The following is a 23,283-nucleotide window of genomic DNA, read 5'->3' as shown; positions in this document are numbered from 1 at the left end:
TTGGTTACTGTAGCCCTGTAGTATACTTTAAAGTTGGATAATGTGATGTCTTTGGCTTTGTTCTGCTTAGGATTGCTTTGGTGATTCAGGCTCTTTTTTGGTTCCATATGAATTTTAGTTTTTTCTAATTCTGTTAAAATGGTTTTGGTAGTTTGATGGGAGTAGCACTGAATCTATAAATTGCTTTGGACAGTATGGCCATTTTAACAACATTGATTTTTTCCTCTCCATGAGCATGGAATGTTTTTTCATTTGTGTATTTCCTGATTTCTGTCAGCATCATTTTGTAATTCTTGTTGTAGAGATTTTTCACCTCCTTGGTTAGAGGTATTCTGAGGTATTTTCTCCTTTTTGTGGCTATTGTGAATGGAATTGCATTCTTGATTAGGATCTCAATGTGGATGTTATTAGTATATAGAAATGCTACTAATTTTTGTATATTGACTTTTGTATCCTGAAACATTACTAAAGTTCTTTATCATATCTAGGATCCTTCTGGTAAAGTCTATGGGGTTTTTGGTATAGAATCATATCATCAGTGAAGAGTGATAGTTTGACTTCCTCACTTCGTATTTGGATGCCTTTTCTTTCTTTCTCTTGCCTGATTGCTCCTGCTAGGACTTTCAGTGCTATATTGAACAGGAGTGGTGAGAGTGGGCATCCTTGTTTTCTTCCAGTTCTCAAGGGAGAATGCTTCCAGATTTCACCCATTCAGTGATGTTGGCTGTGAGTTTGTCATAGACTGCTCTTACCACTTTGAGGTATGTTTCTTCAATGCCCAATTTGTTGAGAGTTATTAACATGAAGGATTTGAATTTTATCAAATGCTTTTTCTGCATCCAGTGATATGATCATGTGGTTTTTGTTTTTAGTTCTGTTTATGTGGTGCATCACATTTATTGATTTGCATATGTTGAATCAATCTTACATTCCAGGATTAAAGCCTACATAATGGTGGTGAATTAACTTTTTGATGTGATGCTGGATTCAGTTTGCTAGTATTTTGTTGAGGATTTTACTTCTATGTTCATCAGGGATATTGGCCTGAAGTTTTCTTTTATCATTGTGTCTTTGCTGGATTTGGTAGCAGGATGATTCTAGCATCATATAAAAAGTTAGGTAGGAGTGCCTCCTCTTCCTCGATGTTCTGGAATAGTTTCAGTAGAATTGGTAACTGCTCTCCTTTTGTATATCAGGTAGAATTCAGCTGTGAATCTGTCTGGTCCAGGGCTTTTTTTTTTTTTTGGTTGGTAGGCTTTTTATAACTCATTCAATTTTGGAACTTGTTATCAGCCTGTTCAGCATTTTAATTTCTTTCTGGTTCAATCTTGGGAGGTTGTGTGTTTCCGATAGTTTATTTCCTCTAGGTTTTCTAGTTTGTATGCATGGAGGTTTTCATAATAGTCTCTGAGGATATTTTTGTGTTTCTGCAGGTTTGTTTTTATGGTTACTTTTGTCTTTTCTGAGTGTGTTCTCTCTTTTTGTCTTCATTAATCAAACTAACCATCTATCAATCGTGTTTAATATTTAGAAGAACCAACTGTTGGGTTTATTGATCTTTTATATAAATTTTTGCATTTCAATTTTATTGAGTTCATCTCTGATTTTTGTTATTTCTTATATTCTGCTTGCTTTGGGGTTGGTTGGTTCTTGTTTTTCTTGTTCCTAAAATTGGTAGGTGCAATACTAGGTTGTTCATTTGAGATCTTTGTAACTTCTTAATGTAGATGTTTAGAGCTATAAACTTTCTTCTTAACACTGTGTTATCTGTGTCCCAAATAGTCTGATATATTGTGTCTATTTTCATTAGTTTCCAAAAATGTTTTGATTTCTTCCTCAATTTTGTTCTTTACCCAAAAGTCATTTAGGAGCAGGTTGTTTAACTTCCAAATAATTGTATAGTTTTAATAGATCTTCTTAGTACTGATCTCTATTTTTATTCAGCTGTGATCCAAGACCGTAGTTGCTATGATTTCAGTGTTTTTTTTTTTTTTAATTTATTGACACTTGCTTTATGGCTGACCATATGGTCAATCTTAAAGTATGTGCCATGTGCAGATAAGAAGAATGTATATTCTGTTGTTGTTGGGTGGAGTGTTCTGTAAATATCCAGGTCCAACTGGTCAATGTTGAGTTTAAGTTCCAAATATCTTTGTTAGTTTTCTGCCTCAATGATCTGTCTGATGCTGTCAGTGGGGTATTAAAATTTCCCACTATTATTGTATGTTTGTCTAAATCCTTTTGTAGATCTCTAAGAACTTGTTTTATAAATCTGATTGCTCTAATATTGGGTGTGTATATATTTAGGCTAGTAAAATCTTCTTGTTGTATTGAACCCTTTATATTTTTGTAATATTCTTCTTTGTCCTTTTTGATCATTGTTGGCTTAAAGCGTGTTTTATCTGATATAGGAATAGCAATGCCTGCCCTATTTTATTTTCAGTTTGCCTGATAGATCTTTCTCCATCCCTTTACTTTGATCCTATGGGTGTTGTTACTTGTGAGATGAGACTCTTGAATACAGCAGACAGTTGGGTCTTGCTTCTTTACTCAACTTGCCACTCTATGCCTTTTAAATTAGGCATTTAGCCAATTTACAGTCAAGGTCAATATTGATATGTGAGGATTTGATTCTGTCATCATGCTCTTAGCTGGTTGTTATGTAGACTTGATTGCCTAATTCCTTTGTAGCGTCAATGGGCTATGTACTTAAGGGTGTTTTGTGGTGGCAGGTACTGTTCTCTAATTTCTGTTTAGCACTCCCTTAAGGCTTCTTATCAGGCAGGCATAGTGGTAGCATTTGCTTGTCTGAAAAGGATTTCATTTCTCCTTTACTTATGTAGCTTAGTTTGGCCAAATATGAAATTCATCTGTAAACAAAGATAATTTTACTTCCTCTTTTCCTATTTGAATGTTCTTCATTTCTTTCTCTTCTTTGATTGCCCTGGCCAGAACTCCCAATACTATGTTGAATAGGAGTAGTGAGAGAGGGCATCATTGTCTTTTGCCAGTCTTCAAGGAAATGCTTCCAGCTTTTGCACATTCAGCGTGATATTGGCCTTCAGTTTGTCATATATGACCTTATTATTTTGAGGTATGTTTCCTTAATACCTAGTTTACTGAGAGTTTTTAACATGAAAGGATGTTACATTTTATCAAAGCCCTTTTCTGCATCTATTGAGATGATCATGTGGTTTCTGTCTTGAGTTCAGTCTATGTGATGTATCACATTTATTGATTTGCATATGTTAAAACAAACTTGCATCCCAGGAATGAAGCCTACTTGATTGTAGTGGGTAAGCTTTTTGATGTGCTGCTGGATTTGGTTTGCCAGTATTTTATTGAGGATTTTTGCATCGATGTTCATCAAGGGTATTGGCCTAAAGTTTTCTTTTATTGTTGTATGTCTGCCAGGTTTTTGTATCAGGATGATGCTGGCTTCATAGAATGAGTTAGGGAGGAGTGCCTCTTTTTCAATTCTTTGGAATAGTTTCAGTAGAAATGGTACTGGCTTTTCTTTGTACCTCTAGTAGAATTCAGCTGTGAATCCATCTGGCCCTGTGCTTTTTTTGGTTGGTAGGGTATTACTGCCGCAATTTCAGAACTCAATATTGGTCTATCTGGGGATTCAGTTTCTTTCTGGCTCAATCTTGAGAGGGTGTATGTGTCCGGTATTTATTCATTTCTCTTAGATTTTTTAGTTTCTGTGCATAGAGGTATTTATAGTATTCTCTGATGGTTGTTATTATTTCTGTGGGGTCAGTGGTGATATGCCCTTTATCATTTCTGATTGTATTTATTTGAATCATCTCTCTTTTTTCTTTAGTAGTCTAGCTAGTGGCTATTTTATTAATTTTTTCAAAAAAACCACCTTCAGGATTTGTTGATTTTTTGAAGGGTTTTTTTGTGTCTCTATCTTATTCAGCTCATCTCTGATCATGGTTATTTCTTGCCTTTTGCTAGCTTTGGGGTTTGTTTGATGTTGGTTTTTTAGCTCATTTAGTTGTGATGTTAAGTTGTTAGCTAGACCTCTTTCTAGCTTTTGATGTGGGCACTTAGTGCTATAAATTTCCCTCTTAACACTGCTAGGAAGAATCAATATCGTGAAAATGGCCATACTGCCCAAGGTAATTTATAGATTCAATGCCATCCCCATCAAGCTACCAATGACTTTCTTCACAGAATTGGAAAAAACTACTTTAAAGTTCATATGGAACCAAAAAAGAGCCCGCATTGCCAAGTCAATCCTAAGCCAAAAGAACAAAGCTGGAGGCATCATGCTACCTGACTTCAAACTATACTACAAGGCTACAGTAACCAAAACAGCATGATACTGGTACCAAAACAGAGATACAGACCAAAGGAACAGAACAGAGCCCTCAGAAATAATACCACACATCTACAACTATCTGATCTTTGACAAACCTGACAAAAACAAGAAATGGGGAAAGGATTCCCTATTTAATAAATGCTGCTGGGAAAACTGGCTAGCCATATGTAGAAAGCTGAAACTGGATCCCTTCCTTACACCTTATATGAAGATTAATTGAAGATGGATTAAAGACTTAAATTTTAGACCTAAAACCATAAAAACCCTAGGAGAAAACCAAGGCAATACCATTAAGGACATAGGCATCGACTTCATGTCTAAAACACCAAAAGCAATGGCAACAAAAGCCAAAACTGACAAATGGTATCTAATTAAACTAAAGAGCTTCTGCACATCAAAAGAAACTACCATCAGAGTGAGCAGGCAACCTACAGAATGGGAGAAAATTTTTGCAATCTACTCATCTGACAAAAGGCCAATATCCAGAATCTACAAAGAACTCAAACAAATTTACAAGAGAAAAACAAACAACACCATCAACAAGTGGGTGAAGGATATGAACAGACACTTCTCAAAAGAAGACATTTATGCAGCCAAAAGACACATGAAAAAATGCTCATCATCACTGGCTATCAGAGAAATACAAATCAAAACCACAATGAGATACCATCTGACACCAGTTAGAATGGCGATCATTAAAAAGTCAGGAAACAACAGGTGCTGGAGAGGATATAGAGAAATAAGAACACTTTTACACTGTTGGTGGGACTGTAAACTAGTTCAACCATTGTGGAAGACAGTGTGGCGATTCCTCAGGGATCTAGAATTAGAAATACCATTTGACCCAGCCATCCCATTACTGGGTATATACCCAAAGGATTTTGATAATAAGATTATGTTTACCTTAAAAATAGTATATTTTCTATAATTATTTTTACATAAGTGGAAACAAAAATTGGGAATATAAAACTTAAATGATGTTGACCCATATGAAATTATACTGTTTTACTTATTTAATACACAAAAGCATTAATCTCCTGTGGTTCAATCTAATAATTCTTAGAATTTGATACATATGGTTTTCCTTTAAGTATTGCTTCTCAGTATCTCATTTTAGGAATTGGGGTAACAAAGAAAGACAAAAATTTGTGGTGTATATCACAGATTTTACCAGATGAGGCCTTGTGAGTCTTCTAAGTCTTCTAGATTAAAAAAATGAATTATTGGCTTAGCACAGTAGCTCACACCTATAATCCCAGCACTTTGGGAGGCCAAAGTGGGAGAACTGCTAGAGCTCAGGAGTTCAAGACCAGCCCTGCCAACATAGGGAGATGCCCAAATCTACGAAAAATACAAAAATTATCCAGGCATGGTGGTGTACACCTGTAGTCCCAGCTACATGGCAGGCTGAGGTAGGAATATGGCTTGATCTCAGGAGGTCGAGGCTGCAGTGAGCCATGATCACACTACTCCACGTCAGCCTAGATGACAGAATGAGACCCTGACTCAAAATTAAAAAAAATAAAAAAATAAAAAAAAAATAAATTCTTCCTTTTTTTTTTTTTTGAGATGGAGTCTCACCATGTCACCCAGGTGGGAGTGCATTTATGCGATCTTGGCTCACTGTGACCTCTGTCTCCCGGGTTCAAGCAATTTTCCCTCAGCCTCCAGAGTAGCTGAGATTATAGACGTGCATCACCATTCCCAGCTAATTTTTGTATTTTTAGTAGAGATGGGGTTTCCCCACGCTGGCCAGGCTGGTCTCAAACTCCTGACGTTAGGTGATCTGCCCGCCTTGGCCTCCCAAACTGCTGGGATTACAGGCGTGAGCCACCATGGCCAGACAATAAATTCTTAAGACCAGGTTAAAGGAGGCAGATGCAGCCTCAACTAGCTAGTTCAAGTCTTTTAGAGTATCCAAGAGGTTATTTAGACACAAATATCAGAATGAGCATGAAGACAATGCCAAAGATGAGGCCTCAGGTAAAGGCTACTTGTTGCATCTCTAGTTACAGGCCATACTCTAGTATGTTCTAAAGAGGGTAACTTACAGAATCAGCTACATGAAAATCTGTTTTTGTGGCTCACAGTGCGACATTGGACAATGTTTTTAACTTTGTTTGTAAAGCAGAGATAATAATGCCTGATTTGTAGTATTGTTGCAGAGATCTAGCTATACAACACGTGGGAGGGCCTGGGATAAATTAGGGAATCAGTATATGTCAATTTCCTTCTTCCTTAGTCTCTAAGGAAATCGCTGCTCTGGAAGACCCTAGAGTTAGAGGAGTGGTGCATATTAATGGTTTAGGCATGGACTTGCAATCACAGTGCTATGTTCAGACCTTGTATTAGTGCGTTCTCACGCTGCTATGAAGAAATACCTGAGACCGGGTAATTCATAAAGGAAAGAGGTTAAATTAACTCACAGTTCCGCATGGCTGGGGAGGACTCAGGAAACTTACAATCATGGCAGAAGGCACCTCTTCACAAGGCAGCTGCAGAGAGAATGAGAGCCGAGTGAAGGGGAAAGCCCCTTTTAAAACCATCAGATCTCGTGAGAACTCACTCAGTATCATGAGAACAGCCAGGGGAAAACCGCATCCATGGTTCAATTATCTCCACCTGATCCCACCCATGATTCAATTATCTCCACCTGATCCCACCCTTAAAACAGGGGATTATTACAATTCAAGGTGAGTTTTGGGTAAGGACACGGAGCCAAACCATATCAGACCTCATTAGCCATGTGACCTATGGCAAATTATGTAACTTCTTGATATTTCGGTTTTTCTTCTATGAAAGGATTTATCAGTACTGCCTATCTCCTAGGGTTGTTGAGAAGATTAAATGAGTCAATATATGTAGTGCCTTTAGAACACTGCTCTGCAAATAGCAAGCACTATGCACGTTATTTTATTAGTGGCATCGGAAAACTGATTCGGATCAAAAATTTCATTTTGAAGGTAATTATGGAGTGGGGAGAGGAAGGATAAGTTGGATGAGGAAAGAAGGAGGAGAGGAAAGGAGAAAGAAGAGGAGGGGCAGGTAGGAAGAGAAAAAGAAGGAGAAAAGGAGGAGAGAAAAGAAGGCGGAAGATGAGTGGGGCATGAGGAGAAGGGGAGGAGGAGGAAGGGGGAGAAAGGAGATGTAAAAGAGAAGAAAGAGAAGAGAAAATATATATATATTTAAAACAGCCACTTTCTTTGTCTAAGAAGCTGGGAAGAATAGTACTAACACTGTGGCAGACAGGACACTTGCTACATCAAATATTTCTAGTAATGAAATCGTAAAGTTTCTTTTGCATTTGTTTTGTTTTTTGAGTCAGGGTCTTGCTCTGTCACCCAGGCTGGAGTGCAGTGGTACGATCTCAGCTCACTGCAGCCTCCACCTCCTGGACCTGGGTGATCTTCCCACCTCAGCTTCCTGAGTAGCTGGGACCACAGGCACATGCCACCACGCCCAGCTAATTTTTGTATTGTTTGTAGAGACAGGGTTTCGCCATGTTTCCCAGGCCGGTCTCAAACTCCTGGGCTCAAATCATCCTCTCACCATGGCCTCCCAAAGTGCTGGGATTACAGGCATGAACCACCACACCTGGCCTCTGAGAATATTTTTATTGTTTGCTTTTGAAGGATAAAAGCAGGTGATAAGGAAAGTCCAGAGAAATTAACCAGTGAGAATATAGTTAAAATGGTGAGCAAAAAGAGAGAGGGAAGTTGCTATGCAGCAATGCCACAGTCATTGTGGATTTCATTTCAGAGAGGAGGAACTACAAGTTACAGATAATCACTTCATTTACTTTAGGTCTCTGAATACAAGATAATCCTTGATGCAAAAGTATCTTTGAGGAGCTTAGTGATTTTTCTCCTTAATGGACTGATGTCTTCACAGTACACATTGTAATAATTGGTTTTGCTTTATCTCCTAAATGTACGACCTTATGGCTTTCTTTTTAATAATTGTTGGCAGCTAGCTCTGCATGACAGCATTGAATACAAATATCACTGATGATGATGAATGGATTGAGGCATGCGGAATGCATTGTACTAAAAGGGTAAGACATTATGTCTATGTAATTGCTTCATCTCTGTTAAGATAGACAAAGTTCAAAGAAATGTGAACACAGATGACTCAAAAGACATGTTCTTTAGGGTGACCCAGAATGCATTTCTCTGATTACATTAACCTTTTCTCCCTTCTGCACTTATCACAAGTGCACTTGCTGTACAGGGCAGCTTGACAGGGTGCTCAGCCACTTAACTTTCCCACTTTTATTTATTGCAATATTTCCCCAAAGACAGCACTCAAAAACACTAAAGTGGCAGGAAAACATTCATTTGAAATTGAGTTTCCAACATTTTTCCAAAATACATATTAAGCAGTTTATATGTTTCATCATATTATTCTTTCATATTTTGTTTGTAATATTGCCCATCAGTATCTACTAATAAGAGTTTCAAAAAGCCTATACTAATTTGGTATTTTCTAGTTAACAACTGTGTGAGAGACATTTTGGGGGGGCTAACCTATCTTGGTAAAGATTCTTAAAGCAGTCTTGTTGGAATGGTATTCTAATTGATATAATTTTCCAACAAATAGGGTGTTCAACAAATGGTGATTCAAATACTTGAAACTTCTATTGCCTGAGAGTTCACTACTCACTTAATGAGGTAGTCTTGACTATTGTCTTTGAACATTTTGAAGACTTTGAATATTTAGATGATTCTTTCTGATCTTAAGATATTAACTCTGTAATCTCACAATCTATGCCTCTTCCTTGTGATGATTCTTGGAATATCTCAAAGCTGGCATTACATGACCTCTTTGCCAAAGCTTTTGTCTCCCATCATGAGAAGTGGTCACTGGACTGAAGAAAATGTTGGCAAATGTCCTAGACGTCTTGAGCCTGACAAAATTCATCATGAACTGTGACACCAGACTTAAAGTATTCCAGCACAGTCCTATGAGTCAAAGTAGTTAGAATATGATAAAATATTCACTTTCTGTCTCCTGAACCATAGTTTTTTTGGTCAGAAGACTGCTTCCTTTTTAGAAGCAGCTTACTTATCTGCTGTTCGAATCCAGATTATGACCAACTAAAAAGCCTTGTTCTTTTTTATATAGACCATTATATGGTCACCCCCTTCCCACTGTCATTTTCTATCCCTTGTTTTAGAAAATCTAAAGAATCCATTCTATTAGATCTTGCTAAAGGCCTTCAATACATAATGATTAAGAGCATGTACTTTAGATCCAGTCTACTCGGGCTCAAAACTTAACTCTGTCATTTCCTTGCTATGTGGCCTCGGGCAAGTGGCTTGATGTCTCGATGCACCATTCCTCATCTGTGAAATAAGAATCAATGAACTAATTTATGTAAATCACATAGAAGAGTGGATATAGTGAGCACTAGACAAGTGTTTCCGGTATTATTTTGTGTTCAGCTATTTCCCCCAGCATTGTATCTTCTGCAGACTAGAATACTATGCTCTCTATGCAGTAACCTGAGTGATTGATAAAAAGGCAAACAGTATAGTAGCAAGGACAGACTCACAGAATTCCTCTCAGGTTTCCCTTTGAGTTCCAAGAGTAGAGTAGACATTTGCCTAACTTTCTGTCTGAAATGTTGGAAGAAGCACCTTCACATAGTCATAGTGGGGTCTATAGAGATAGCAGCACAGCAGATCTAGCCATGAGAGGGCTACGGATTATCCTCCTCATCCTCCCAAGTTGTTCATAACCTAAAGTGGTATAGAGAGCATTTGAAAGTACCTGTGGGTTCTGAGTTGGGTTTCGGGAGAGTCCTCTGGAGATAAAGCAAGATGATATGCCTATTTAGGGCTGTGCAGTCTGGACAAGGAATGCATGTCAGTAAGATCCAGGGTAGATAGTACACCACTAAAGTTTGGATTTGGATTTGTGTCTTTGCAGGTGGTAGAGGCAGGGGTGGAGCATGAGTTGGGTTGTTGTCCACACACCATACCATTGCCAATGCAGCTGGAGCAATATAATCACCAATGGCAAAACCAAAACAGAAGGATCACTTCTAGATCAAAAGGCTAGCCAGTGGCACCATAGATCAAGACCTAAAAGCAGACATCTCCCTTCCCAGTGATGTCTTGAGACAGTTGACTTACAGACTCTCTCAATTACATTTTTTGTATGCCTCAGCTTTTCTGAACTGTTGTGATTCCATAAAATGTATACACTGCATAACTAAAAACCTCACACATACACACTCTAACTTTCCCACCCCTCCTTCTTTTTATATGGTAGTGATCTTTTATTCTTTTACCACTATGAAAGGGTTTGGGGCACTCCTACAACTACCTCAGAGAGAAAAGCTAGTTATTTAAATACTGTAGATGAGGTAAAGTACACAAATACATCATATTATCTAGTTATGCTGAAATACTTTTTAAACCCTGATCGGTTCATTTAAGCATGCTCTAAGATGTCTCTTTTTTAATGCAGTGTAAACCACTGGCTTTCAAACTTTGGTGGCTATTTGGATATGCTTGGTTGCAAGTGACATAAAACCTTGTTCAAGCTTATTTAAATAAGAACATTTATTAGCTCACAGGAGAAGAAGCCCAGACATAGTCCAGGCTTCAGAACATTGTTGAACCAGTGGCTCAACAATGTCATGAAGATTCTAGTTCTTTTCCTCTCTTTGCTCTTACACCCATAGTGTCAGATTCCTCATCTCATATTGTAGGCTGGCTTCCAGGCTGGGCCAAATGCTTCCTCAGACATGTGCATTTGGAGGAAGGGCAGCTTTTCTCTCTCAAGGGTGAAGGGGAAAAGCTGGGTGATGGGTACATCAGGTTTATTCATCTATTCTTTCTGAATTTGAAGCAAATTTTGCAAAAGAGTATGGAGTTACCCTTAGATCAAGTATGCTCCCCCAAAACTGATATTAATTCTCAAAAATATATTGCTGACATATGATGTGCAAGCCATGAAATGAGTACTGGGAAGTTAACTACCAGAATCAGAAGAATCAGAAATCAGAAACTTGTTGAATCTGAAAAAAGCAATGGAATCTGTTCCCAGAAAAGACAAATATGTACCAAACTTTGCACTCAATTTCAGGAGGCTCAAAAAGCCTCCTAAAGCACACTTAGAGCTCCCCCAGGAGTCTATGAACTTCAAGGCTATAAACCCAACAAGGCTATAAACTGACGCACGGGGCACAATAATTCTAACAGTATGCCTTTCTTTTCACTCTAGGTCCAGAAATTGCCACAAGTCTCCTTTTGAGTCTCAGAGAAGCAAGGCCATCATGTATAAGCCAGGTTGCTTTTTGATCTTAACTTGCTAAATGACGAGTTAATGGGTGCAGGAAATCAACATGGCACATGGATACATATGTAACAAACCTGCACATTGTGCACATGTACCCTAAAACCCTAAAGTATAATAAAAAAAAAAAAAAAAAACTTGATAAATGAAATCAGCTGCTGACATCTCTTCAACAAGCCCTAGCTTCCTTCTTTCTGCTTCCTATACTGTCTACTCTTCTTTCAGCTCTCCACACACTCCACAGACCTCGACATATACAGACCCATCCAGTTTTCAGGTCACACTGACCCTTCCTTTCTCTTTGCCTTAGGCTACTCCTTAGTTTCTGCAGTTTGCATCAAAATATTCCAGATTCTAAAGTGCAGATTTATTAAGTGTTTACTATGGAGTAGGGTTGCTAGTAGCTATTTTGCCTACATTACATTTCTAAATGTTGACAACAACTTCATAGGGAAAGGAATATTTACAATGTTCTAAGATGAGGAAGTCATTCTACACAGACATTAGTTACCAAAAGGCAGAATTGGGATTTGAACCCAGGCCCTATTGACTCTAGATTATAATGCTCTTTCTACAGCTTCACCACATCCCTAGACCTTCTGTCTTCCCCTTATTTAGTTCTGTGCATTACAAAATGGTACCAACTTCCCAAAGAAGTTTTTGTCAATTGCCTCTTAGCATTTTAAAAATTTCAGATCTCACATTTATATAAAGCCATGAAAATACCAACTTTTGATCTAGAGCTCATCCTTCAATTCACACTTGCCCTATGGGAGGGGAGTATTTCATTCTTTTTTGAAATTAATGCTCCTAAAAAGGGTAGTTTTTTGTTTCATCTCATTTTTTTTCTTTTCCTCTATTGCTTCTGGGAAGATCTTAATTTGACCCAATAACTGAAAATATTTTGGTATATGATTTTTAAGCAAAAGACACAATAGTTTTCTACCTTCTTTTTAGTTATCAAAACATTATCTGTTTTAGTGCCTCTTTGAAACACTCCTCTAGTTTTTCTAATCTTATTTATATAACTAGTCATCTTCTCCACATTCCAGTCAGGGGAGTAGAATCACAGACAGAAACAATCTTCTACAATGCTGAGATTGTGACAAGAGACAGAGCTCTTTTTCCAAAGCCGCTTGCTTAAAGTAAATTTAATCATACTGCAGTTCTGTGATGTTGATAACAAAATCAAATACCTTCTCCTTGCATCAAAAAATAGCTTGATATTTATTATATGTCCACAAATAACACCTAGAAAATTGGATATGGCACACATGTATGTAGGAATGACGTAGCAAACTAAAGCTTAAGTGTCTTCACAGTCCTGGGACTAGACCTTAATAGAATGACAAAGTTACAGAGAAAAGTGGGGCTTTGTAGATAGATAGAAAATGACTAGGGTAATATCAAAATTATTTAGTAACTGGTATAGCACAGGTCCTTATCAGATGCCAACCTCAGCCCCTGTGCAGGGGCCTAGAATCCTCCAACCATGCTACAGGTTGCCAGATTAGATGCTAGACAGTAAGGAGATCTGTAGAGGAAGAGCCACAGTGGTGAGGGCACACTTGGGGAAAACAGGACAATGACTATTTACTTACTGAATGAAAATATTCCAAAACTCTAGTATCTGCCCTTTATGGTATAAATCTACTGCATATCAGTTGTAAGAAAAAGGGTCAGAGATTAGATGACCCAAAGTCCCCAGAAAAGTCCCAGTTTATACTTGGTATTCCAGTGCTATTAGCAAGAGCTCCTTTTTAGACAATCATCTTTGCTTTTTGTGCCTTTATATTAGGATGACCATATATCTCAAAGTGTCTCTGATTGGACAATATATTATATAGTCACCCTAATACAAGGACAAAGAGACAAAATATGATTCTCCCTGAATAAAAACTCATTGACATCCAGAAGAAAAGAAAAATGGCAACACAGAGAAACTTTCCCTACTAATTCTTAACAAAGACTGTGGGTATATGAATGCCAGTGTTCAGTGTAATCTAGGGAGTCAAGGACACAGCTGAAGACGGGCCAAGATAACAGAGCTGCCAATGAATCCCATTGCCATGCCCCAGGAAAAGTAAGAGCCAGAGGAAAGACAGAAGACAAACATAGGGAAACTTGGGAAAGCGACTCTTCAGCCACAATAAGCAAAACCAAAGACAACCCAAAGAATGGACAGGGCTGCCTTGTATGGTCATGGAGGTTGTGCATTACCCAGCAACAGAAATTTCATTCCCTCCAGTAGACTATGACATGAATGCCATTCCCTAGAATTTAACAGTGCATTAGCATATGTGGCAGTCTCGAGACTAGCATTGTCTCAGCTCCCATGTGCTTGCACATTTACCTAATTTTTTATATAAATTTTCCATTAATTAAATTTCTTTTCTGAAATCCATATGTACAATAATTCAGATATGTTCAGGATTGTTCTTCAGAGTTATGTGCAAACAATTCTATGGTATTAATTACTTGGTAACTTTGAAGAAGAGTAATCACTTCATCCCACAGGTGAAGTGATTACTCAAAGAATAATTGAGTAATTATTCATCTCAAAGAAAAAAGTAAGTCCTAGACTGCATTTTCAAAATAAGGCAGATAAAGCAGTGAACAAAGATTCATTAAGGATGCTTCTGCCCTGTGGAACAATTCACAAAGTTCCTACACTTACCAGTTCACAGGCTCTATCACTTCCTTTGTATAATACCTTTTCACTTGACAAGGAGTGCAATTAAGGATCATTACATGTTATATAGTGGGCAAGGATAATCATCTTTGATTATTATGCAATTATTATATTCTTTATATTGTTAAGACAGATATCTTTTAAGTCACCATGGAAAATAAAGATGTCCTAGTATTTCCAAACTCTTTCACAGAAAGTAGGTACAAATAAAAAATTCACATTTACGTTATACTCCAAAATTACAATGTCTTCATTACAATGTCTTCAAGTTTTACCATCCTTGCTGGAACTAAATGGAGAAATAAAATGTTTCTCTGACAGAGAGGTCAGAGATGATTTGAATTAAAATGCAAATGAGGAATCAAAGCGACCTAAATAATATTCTGACAGCTGTTGGGAGCTGAAAAAATTAATATAGTTTTCATGGTAGCTAGTAACTCCTAAGACAATACTTTGTATGTGTCTACCTTCATGCCTTTGTCCATGTCATTTGCTTCTTTGACAGTGTCCTAAACTTTCAACTTACTAAAATCCTGTCCATTCTTCATGGCCTCTTCTATGAAGCTTTCCAGATCCTTCCAATAAAATGCAATATCTCCATCCATTACATCTATATCTATTTCATGGTATGCACTGGACTCTATTTTGTATTATATATATTTGGATGCTTATCTAATCATCTCTAATAAGTTTCTTCAAGGAAGAGCCATTACTTATTCATGTTTATTTTCTACTATAGTATTGAAGACAATATGTTAGACATGTTAAAAATTGCTTAAGGTTTATTTAATTAAATTAGGGAATAGGGAATAACAGTCATACCATTTCTTATCGTTTATTAACTACATCAAGTCCATAAAGGCAATTTTTAAAAGAAGATATTTAGCAGCTACTCACTCATTAATATTAGCTACCTCTGGTATCATTTGGGTTGGAAAAATAAAGGTGGGGTTTATTTTACATAACAGAATGAAATTAGACCCACAATTATGAAAATTATAAGACCAGGAAAAAAATCTTGATAAAAAAGAACTTACATTGTTTAAATGCATAATATACATAATATATATGAGTTGAGAAATAACTTTTAGAGGAGAAAATTTGATCACAGATGGGATTTGAGTGTAATATTTTAGCACATATTCAAACATGGCTTGTTCATTTCATTTTTTCTCCATTAGGGCACAGATTGTGTTAAACATTTCATTCTGGGCCATATATAACTATAATTTGTCTAAATTGATGTCTGCAATAAGAATGCATGAATGGTTGTGTGAGTTTGTTCACTTGGAGAGAATTTCAATTATACACAGTGTTGTAGTTATTCTTAAAATAAGATCTGAGGGCTGATTCAGCATGGCTTTCTGGTGAGCATACTATTTTGTAGGTGATTTAATTAATTGCATACATATATGATTAACAGTATCTAGAGTGAATATATTTATGGGTGAATATACTGATGTTGTGATAATGATGTACTTTCTTAATATTAGTTATTTATTAATATGAGAATATAGTAAATGACAGACTAAAGTGAATCCTGAATTAACTTTTGTCTGGTAATTGATTTTAGGCGGAAAAAGCTTAATATTTCAAATCAAACGGCTAAACAAATAGATTTTGTCATTAGATGGGGCTGTTAATAATTGAGTGCCTTCCAAATAAGGTCCCAAATAAGAAGGAAATCCATGAATTTTGTTACTACATGCCTTTTTGTGACTCAGTAATTTATGATTTTTATGAAGGCCATGCTCTTACCCTCCACTTAGATCAACGCAGTAGGATAAGCAATGTGCATCAAATATACTGATTATATTCACAAAATGAATCTGCATATCTTTGGAATCAAGCATTGATTTAGAGAGATGACCAATAAATAATGCCAGATATGTGGTTTAAAAATCGTTCTTTTAAATTCAGAATTGTATAAGCACTAGGCATGTATAGTTCTTTACAATTAAAAGAAAAAATAGCTAAGTCAGGGAAATTATATTCTCCTTTGTTTCTCTCCTAGGAATTATTTTGGTCTGCAATCAATGCTTCAGAAGAATCTCACATCTTCACTTTTGTGCAGTAGGTTAACTATGAACAAAATGATAGTGTATGTCAGTCAAATGTAATACTTATATTAAAACCTGATTATTAATGCAGAAGCTCATGGGAAGTCAGGTTAATCTGAATAATATATTATTTCTCTTAGTCCACAATCTATCATTTCACAAACCATGGTTAATAGAATGACAAAAATAAAAAGCTTTGTTTAAATGAAAATGTATAATATATTCTTCATCTCATTTATATCTTATTGTGTTAGGTTGGCGAACATAGCTAGTCTGTGAACGTGATACAAAGAAGATGATACATTTCTTTGTCTTAAAAATCTTAAGTATTCCTGCTAAACGGTGAGTTTCCAAAGGCTTGCTATTATTTAAAATGTTGCGTCCTATTCTATTAATTTATTAAACAAATATTTTAAAGTTTAAAGGATTCAAAAAGGCTGGTTAAAAGAAGAGATCTATGCATTAAAAAACCCCAATTTCTATTTTTTAATATTAAAAACATTCCTTTTAAATATCTTTTTTTCCAACTTTTAAGTTTAGGGGTACCTGTGCAGGATATGCAGGTTTGTTACATAGGTAAATGTGTGCCATGGTGGTTTGCTGCACAAATAGTCCCATCACCTAGGTATTAAGTGCAGCATCCATTAGCTATTCTTCCTGACCCTCTCCCTCCTCCCACCCCCACCCTCTGACAGGCCCCAGTATGTGTTGTTCCCCACTATGTGTACATGTGTTCTCATCATTCAGTTCCCACTTATAAGTGAGAACATGTGATATTTGGTTTTCTGTTCCTGTGTTAGTTTGCTGAGGATAATGGCTTCCAGCTCCATCCACATCCCTGCAAAGAACATGATCTCATTCCTTTTTATGGCTGCACAGTATTCCATGGTATATATGTAACCACATTTTCTTTATCTAGTCTATCATTGATGGACATTTAGGTTGATTACAAGTCTTTGCTATTATGAATAAAGCTGCAATGAATATATGTGCACATGTATCTTTATAACAGAATGATCTATTCCTTTGGGTATATATACACAGTAATGAGATTGCTGAGTGAAGTGATATTTCTGCCTCTAGGTCTTTGTGGAATCACCACACTGTCTTCCACAATGGTTGAACTCATTTACACTCCCACCAACAGTGTAAAAGTGTTCCTTTTTCTCCACAACCTCGCTAGTTGTTTCTTGACTTTTTAATGATAACCATTCTGACAGGCATAAGATGGTATCTCATTATGGTTTTGATTTGCATTTCTCTAATGATTAGTAATGTTGAGCTTTCTTTTTTTTTTTTTTTTGAGACAGAGTCTCACTCTGTCGCCAAGGCTGGTGTGCAGTGGCATGATCTTGGCTGCTCACTGCTGCAAGCTCCACCTCCCGGGTTCACACCATTCTCCTGCCTCAGCCTCCCAAGTAGCTGGGAATACAGGCGCCCGCCACCACACCCGGCTAATTTTTTGTATTTTTAGTAGAGACGGGGTTTCACTGTGTTAGCCAGGATGGTCTCGATCTCCTGACCTCGTGATCTGCCCACCTCGGCCTCCCAAAGTGCTAGGATTGCAGGCGTGAGCCACTGCGCACAGTCACATGTCTTCTTTTGAGAAGGGTCTGTTCATGTCCTTTGCCCACTGCTTAATGAGCTTGTTTTTTTCTTGTAAATTTATTTAAGTACCTTGTCGATGCTGGATGTTAGACATTTGTCAGATGGGTAGTTTGCAAAAATTTTCTCCCATTCTATAGGTTGTCTGTTCACTCTGATGATAGTTTCTTTTGCTGTGCAGAAGCTTTTTAGTTTAATTAGATCCCATTTGTCAATCTTTGCTTTTGTTGCAATTGCTTTTGGCATTTTCTTTATGAAATCTTTGCCCATGCCTATGTCCTAAATGGTATTGCCTAGATTTTCTTCTAGGGTTTTTATAATTTTGGGTTTTACGATTGTCTTTAATCCATCTTGAGTTGATTTTTGTATATGGTATAAGAAAAGGGTCCAGTTTCAATTTTCTCCATATGGTTAGACAGTTCTCCTAGCATCATTTGTTAAATAGGAAATACTTTGTCTATTGCTTGTTTTTGTCAAGTTTGTTGAAGATCGGCTGGTTGTAGGTGTGCAGTCTTATTTCTGGGTTCTCTATTCTCTTCCATTGGTCTATGTGTCTATTCTTGTACCAGTACCATGCTGTTTTGTCACTGTAGTCTTGTAGTATATTTTGCAGCCAGGTAGCATGATGCCTCCAGCTTTGTTGTTTTTGCTTAGGATTGTTTTGGCTATTTGGTCTCTTTTTGGGTTCCATATGACCTTTAAAACAGTTTTTTTTCCTAATTCTGTGAAGAATGTCAATGATAGTTTAATGGGAACAGCATTGAATCTACAAATTGCTTTGGGCAGTGTGGCCATTTTCATACTGATTCTTCCTATCCATGAACATGAAATGTTTTTCCATTTGTTTGCGTCATTTCTGATTTCTTTGAGCAGTGGTTTGTAATTCTCCTTGAAGAGGTCCTTCACATCCATTGTTAGCTGCATTCCTAGGTATTTTATTCTTTTTGAATGGGAGTTCATTTGTGATTTGGCTCTCTGCTTGCCTGCTGGTGCATAAGAATGCTTGTGATTTTTGCACATTGATTTTGTATCCTGAGAATTTGCTGAAGTTGTTTATCAGCTTAAGAAGGTTTTGGGCTGAGACAATGGGGTTTTCTAAATACAGGATCATGTCACCTGCAAACAGAGATAGTGTGACTTCCTCTCTTCCAATTGGATACCCTTTATTTCTTTCTCTTGTCTGATTGCCTGGTCAGAACTTCCAACACTATGTTGAACAGGTGTGGTCAAAGAGGGCATCCTTGTCTTGCACTAGTTTTCAAGGGGAATGCTTCCAACTTTTACCCATTCAGTAAGATACTGGCTGTGGGTTTGTCCTACAAGGCTCTTATTATTTTGAGACATGTTCCTCCAATACCTAGTTTGCTGAGTTTTTTTAACATGAAAGGATGTTGAATTTTATTGAAGCTATTTTATGCATTTCTTGAGATGATCATGTAGTTTGTTTATGTGATGAATCACATTTACTGATTTGCATATGTTGAACCAAACTTGAATCCCTGAGATGAAGCCTATTCTTCATTCTTAGAAAATAAAAATTTGAATTATTATTATTTGCTTATCCTAGTGCGAAAGATGTGACTTGCCTGGATGATTCCAAATTCTCTAGCTTGCTATGGTTCAAACATCCTGACTTATATAGGGATGGGAACTTAGTTTCTTGTCAAGAGAGTGGGGAGTGGTGTGAAGATTTAAGTTTCTCAAAATCTCTGGTTTTTGATGCCTCCAGCTTTGTTCTTTTTGCTTAGGATTGTCTTGGCTATTTGGTCTCTTTTTGGGTTCCATATTTGATCATGGTGGATAAGCTATCTGATGTGCTGCTGGATTCAGTTGGCCAGTATTTTATTGAGGGTTTTTGCATTGATACTTATCAAGGATATTGGCTTGAAGATTTCTTTTTCTGTTGTATCACTGCCAGGTTTTGGTATCAGATTAATGCTGATGTCATAGAATGAGTTAGGGAAGAGTCCCTCCTTTTCAATTCTTTGGAATAGTTTCAGTACAAATGATACCAATTCCTCATGCCTCTGGTAGAATTTGGCTGTGAATCCATCTGGTTCTGGACTTTTTTTGGTTAGTAAGCTATTTATTACTGCCTCAATTTCAGGACTCATTATTGGTCTATTCAGGGATTCAAATTCTTTCTGGTTCAGTTATGGGGTTGGGGGTATGTGTTCAGAAGTTCATCAGTTTCTGCTAGATTTTCTAGTTTATGTGCATAGAGGTGTTGATAGTATTCTCTGATGGTTGTTTGTATTTCTGTGGGGCCACTGGTGATAGCCCTCTTATCACTTCCGATTGTGTTTCTTTGAATCTTCTCTCTTTTCTTCATTAGTCTTGCTAGCAGTCTATCTATTTTGTTAATTTTTTCATAAAACCACCCCTTGGATTTTATTTTTTTGATGTGTTTTTTTGTGTCTCTAACTCCTTCAGTTCAGTTCTGATCTTGCTTATTTCTTGTCTTCTGCTAGCTCTGGGATTTGTTTGCTCTTGGTTCTCTAGTTCCTTCAGTTGTAATGTTAGGTTGTTAACTTGACATCTTTCTAGCTTTTTGATGTGGGCATTTAGTGCTGTAAATTTTCCTCTTAACATTGCTTTCACTGTATCCCAGAGATTCTGGTTCATTGTTTCTTCATTCTCATTAGTTTCAAAGAACTTCTTGTTTTCTGCCTTAATTTCATTATTTACCCAAGAATCATTCAGGAGCAGGTTGTTCAATTTCCATGTAGTTGTGTGGTTTTGAGTGAATTTCCTAATCTTGAGTTCCAATTTGATTGCATGGTGGTTTGAGAGACTGTTTATGATTTCAGTTCTTTTGCATTTGCTGAGGAGTGTTTTACTTCTGATTATGTGGTCAACTTTAGAGTAAGTGCCATGTGGCAATAAGAATACATATTCTGTTGTTTTTAGGTGGAGAGTTCTGCAGATATCTATCAGGTCCACTTGACCCAGAACTGAATTCAGGTCCTGAATATCTTTGTTAATTTTCTATCTGAATGATCTAATATTGTCAGTGGGGTGTTAAAGTCTCCCACTATTATTGTGTGGGAGTCTAAGTCTCTTTGAAGGTCTCTAAGAACTTGCTTTATGAATCTGGATGCTCCTGTATTGGGTACATATATACCCAGGATAGTTAGCTCTTCTTGCTGAATTGAACACTTTACCATTATGTAATGTCTTTGTCTTTTTTAAATCTTTGTTGGTTTAAAGCCTATTTTGTCAGAAACTAGGATCGCAACCCCTGCTTTTTTCTGTTTCCCATTTGCTTGGTAAATTTTCCTCCATCCTTTTATTTTGAGCCTGTGTGTATCTTTGCATGTGAGATGGATCTCTTGAAGACAACATATTGATGGGTCTTGGTTCTTTATCCAGCTTGCCATTCTGTGTCTTTAAATTGGGGCATTTAGCCCACTTACATTTATGGTTGGTGTTTTTATGTGTGGATTTGATCTTGTCATCATGATGCTAGCTGGTTATTTTGCAGATTTGAAAAATATGGAATGCTTACAAATTTGCGTGCCATTCTTGTGCAGAAGCCATGCTAATCATCTCTGTATTGTTCCAATTTTAGTATATGTGCCGCCCAAGTGAGCACCCAATTTCAATTCTATTCTCTTCGTTCTTAGAAAATAAAAATTTGAATTATTATATTATTATTTGATTATCCTAGTGTGAAAGATGTCACTTGCCTGGACGATTCCAAATCCTCTAGCTTGCTATGGTTCAAACATCCTGACTTATATAGGGATGGGAACTTAGTTTCTTGTCAAGAGAGTGGGGAGTGGTGTGAAGATTTAAGTTTCTCAAAACCTCTAGTTATAGTAGTCTTCTGCTTCTTCTGAATCCTTGATCCATGCTTTCACTTCACCACCTGCTGATGCTGCCCTTGTTTATGTGGAAATAGGCATGTCCTCCACTCACAGTGCCCAAAGTCTCCCCCAATCAAGGCTGCGACTGTAGTAAACTTATTGGAGAGTTTGGGAGGAAGGCAAGGGGAAGATTACAGTATAGCACATATAGCAAACACCTTGAAATTATTTATTAGATATCCCTATTTTTAAAGCATCTTTGCATTGAAATGACTGGGAAATTATATTTCTTACTTCTCTGAAGCTCCAGCTTCCTGCCAAGTTGCTAACTAGCTTTATTTCCTCTGACCTGGCCCCATCTCCTCTCTGAAAAGGTTACCCTGCCTGTCCAAGGTTCTGTTTGCTTCTTTCACAGAATAAAACTGGGGCTATTCATGTAGCCTCCATTCATAAAGACATTGCTGGGATGCCATTGGGGGACCTGAGGATTATTTTCCAAATCAAACACACCCTTTAAGGTGCAGTGGTGTTCAGCAAAGACAATTATTTCCCAGATACCAATTCTGTAGTTATTAGCTTTTGGTTCTTTTCCTTCCTCATTAGGTAGAAATCTGGGAACTGAAGACTTAGAATTTGGCGTGAGATGAAAGGGAGATGTGAATAAAGAAAATTTGGAAGTATTATCAAACTTCAGATTTAGAATAGGATCCAATCATTTTCTGTTATGGGCAAGGAAACTGAGGCCTAGAGAGATTAGGAGCCTTGCTGGAGGTTATATAGCACTTTCAAGCAGAAATTGTATACAAGAGTCTTATCTAGGCTTGTTTCCATTATCTCACAAAACTTAATTTCTCAGAATCCAAAGAGCATTTCAACTCTGTACATTCAATTCTCAACTGTGTTGCCAGCAAAAGTCCCACATGAAAGGATACAGGCATATAGCAGAGGCCTGCAAGATACCTAAATTATATTATCTCAGATATGCTAGCATGGTCACTATTCACATTTACTGCTATGTTAACCATCCATGTATAATTAATTTCCTAATTTCTAGGCATGATAATAATGTTATGGAAGGCAGTTTTCACATGCTTTTACTATAATCCTTTGAAATCTCCATCTGAGATAAAATACTAGACTGAAGCCTTCTTGTCATGACACATAAGAAAATGAATTGGCTAATTTCCTAATGTTCCTAGAAAAACCAAGAGTGTGAGAGAGACTGGGGCAAGAGATGGAGAGAGAGAAAGAGAATAAGATGGTTGCAGCAGATGAAGATGCAAATGGAAAATGCCAAAAGTTAGTCATGTTGCTGATATATACAAAAGTTAATCTTTTAAGAGAGGTATTTAACATTATCATCCACTGGCAGAAATTAAACACCTTCTATAATAAATTAGATCTCTGGCACTTTTGCCTTAAATTTGCTATAACAAATATCTTGTAAAAAGTTTACAAATGTTAAGAAAATATGAGTAATAA

The 23,283-nt window shown here is 37.0% G+C and overlaps 1 non-coding gene across 1 annotated transcript; it reads right to left on the bottom strand.

Annotated features, from left to right (window-relative positions):
• Positions 1-21,481: 21,481 nt before the first annotated feature.
• LOC129471802 (U6 spliceosomal RNA) lies at positions 21,482-21,587 on the bottom strand. The gene has a single exon (XR_008653750.1). It is a non-coding gene; the product is annotated as a U6 spliceosomal RNA (small nuclear RNA).
• Between the last annotated feature and the right edge of the window lie 1,696 nt (positions 21,588-23,283).

This window comes from Symphalangus syndactylus, chromosome 21, assembly GCF_028878055.3.
Source record: "Symphalangus syndactylus isolate Jambi chromosome 21, NHGRI_mSymSyn1-v2.1_pri, whole genome shotgun sequence".
NCBI classification, from domain to species: domain Eukaryota; kingdom Metazoa; phylum Chordata; class Mammalia; order Primates; family Hylobatidae; genus Symphalangus; species Symphalangus syndactylus.
Note: the sequence above shows the minus strand (reverse complement) of the source record. Positions and strands in the feature narration are given on the sequence as shown.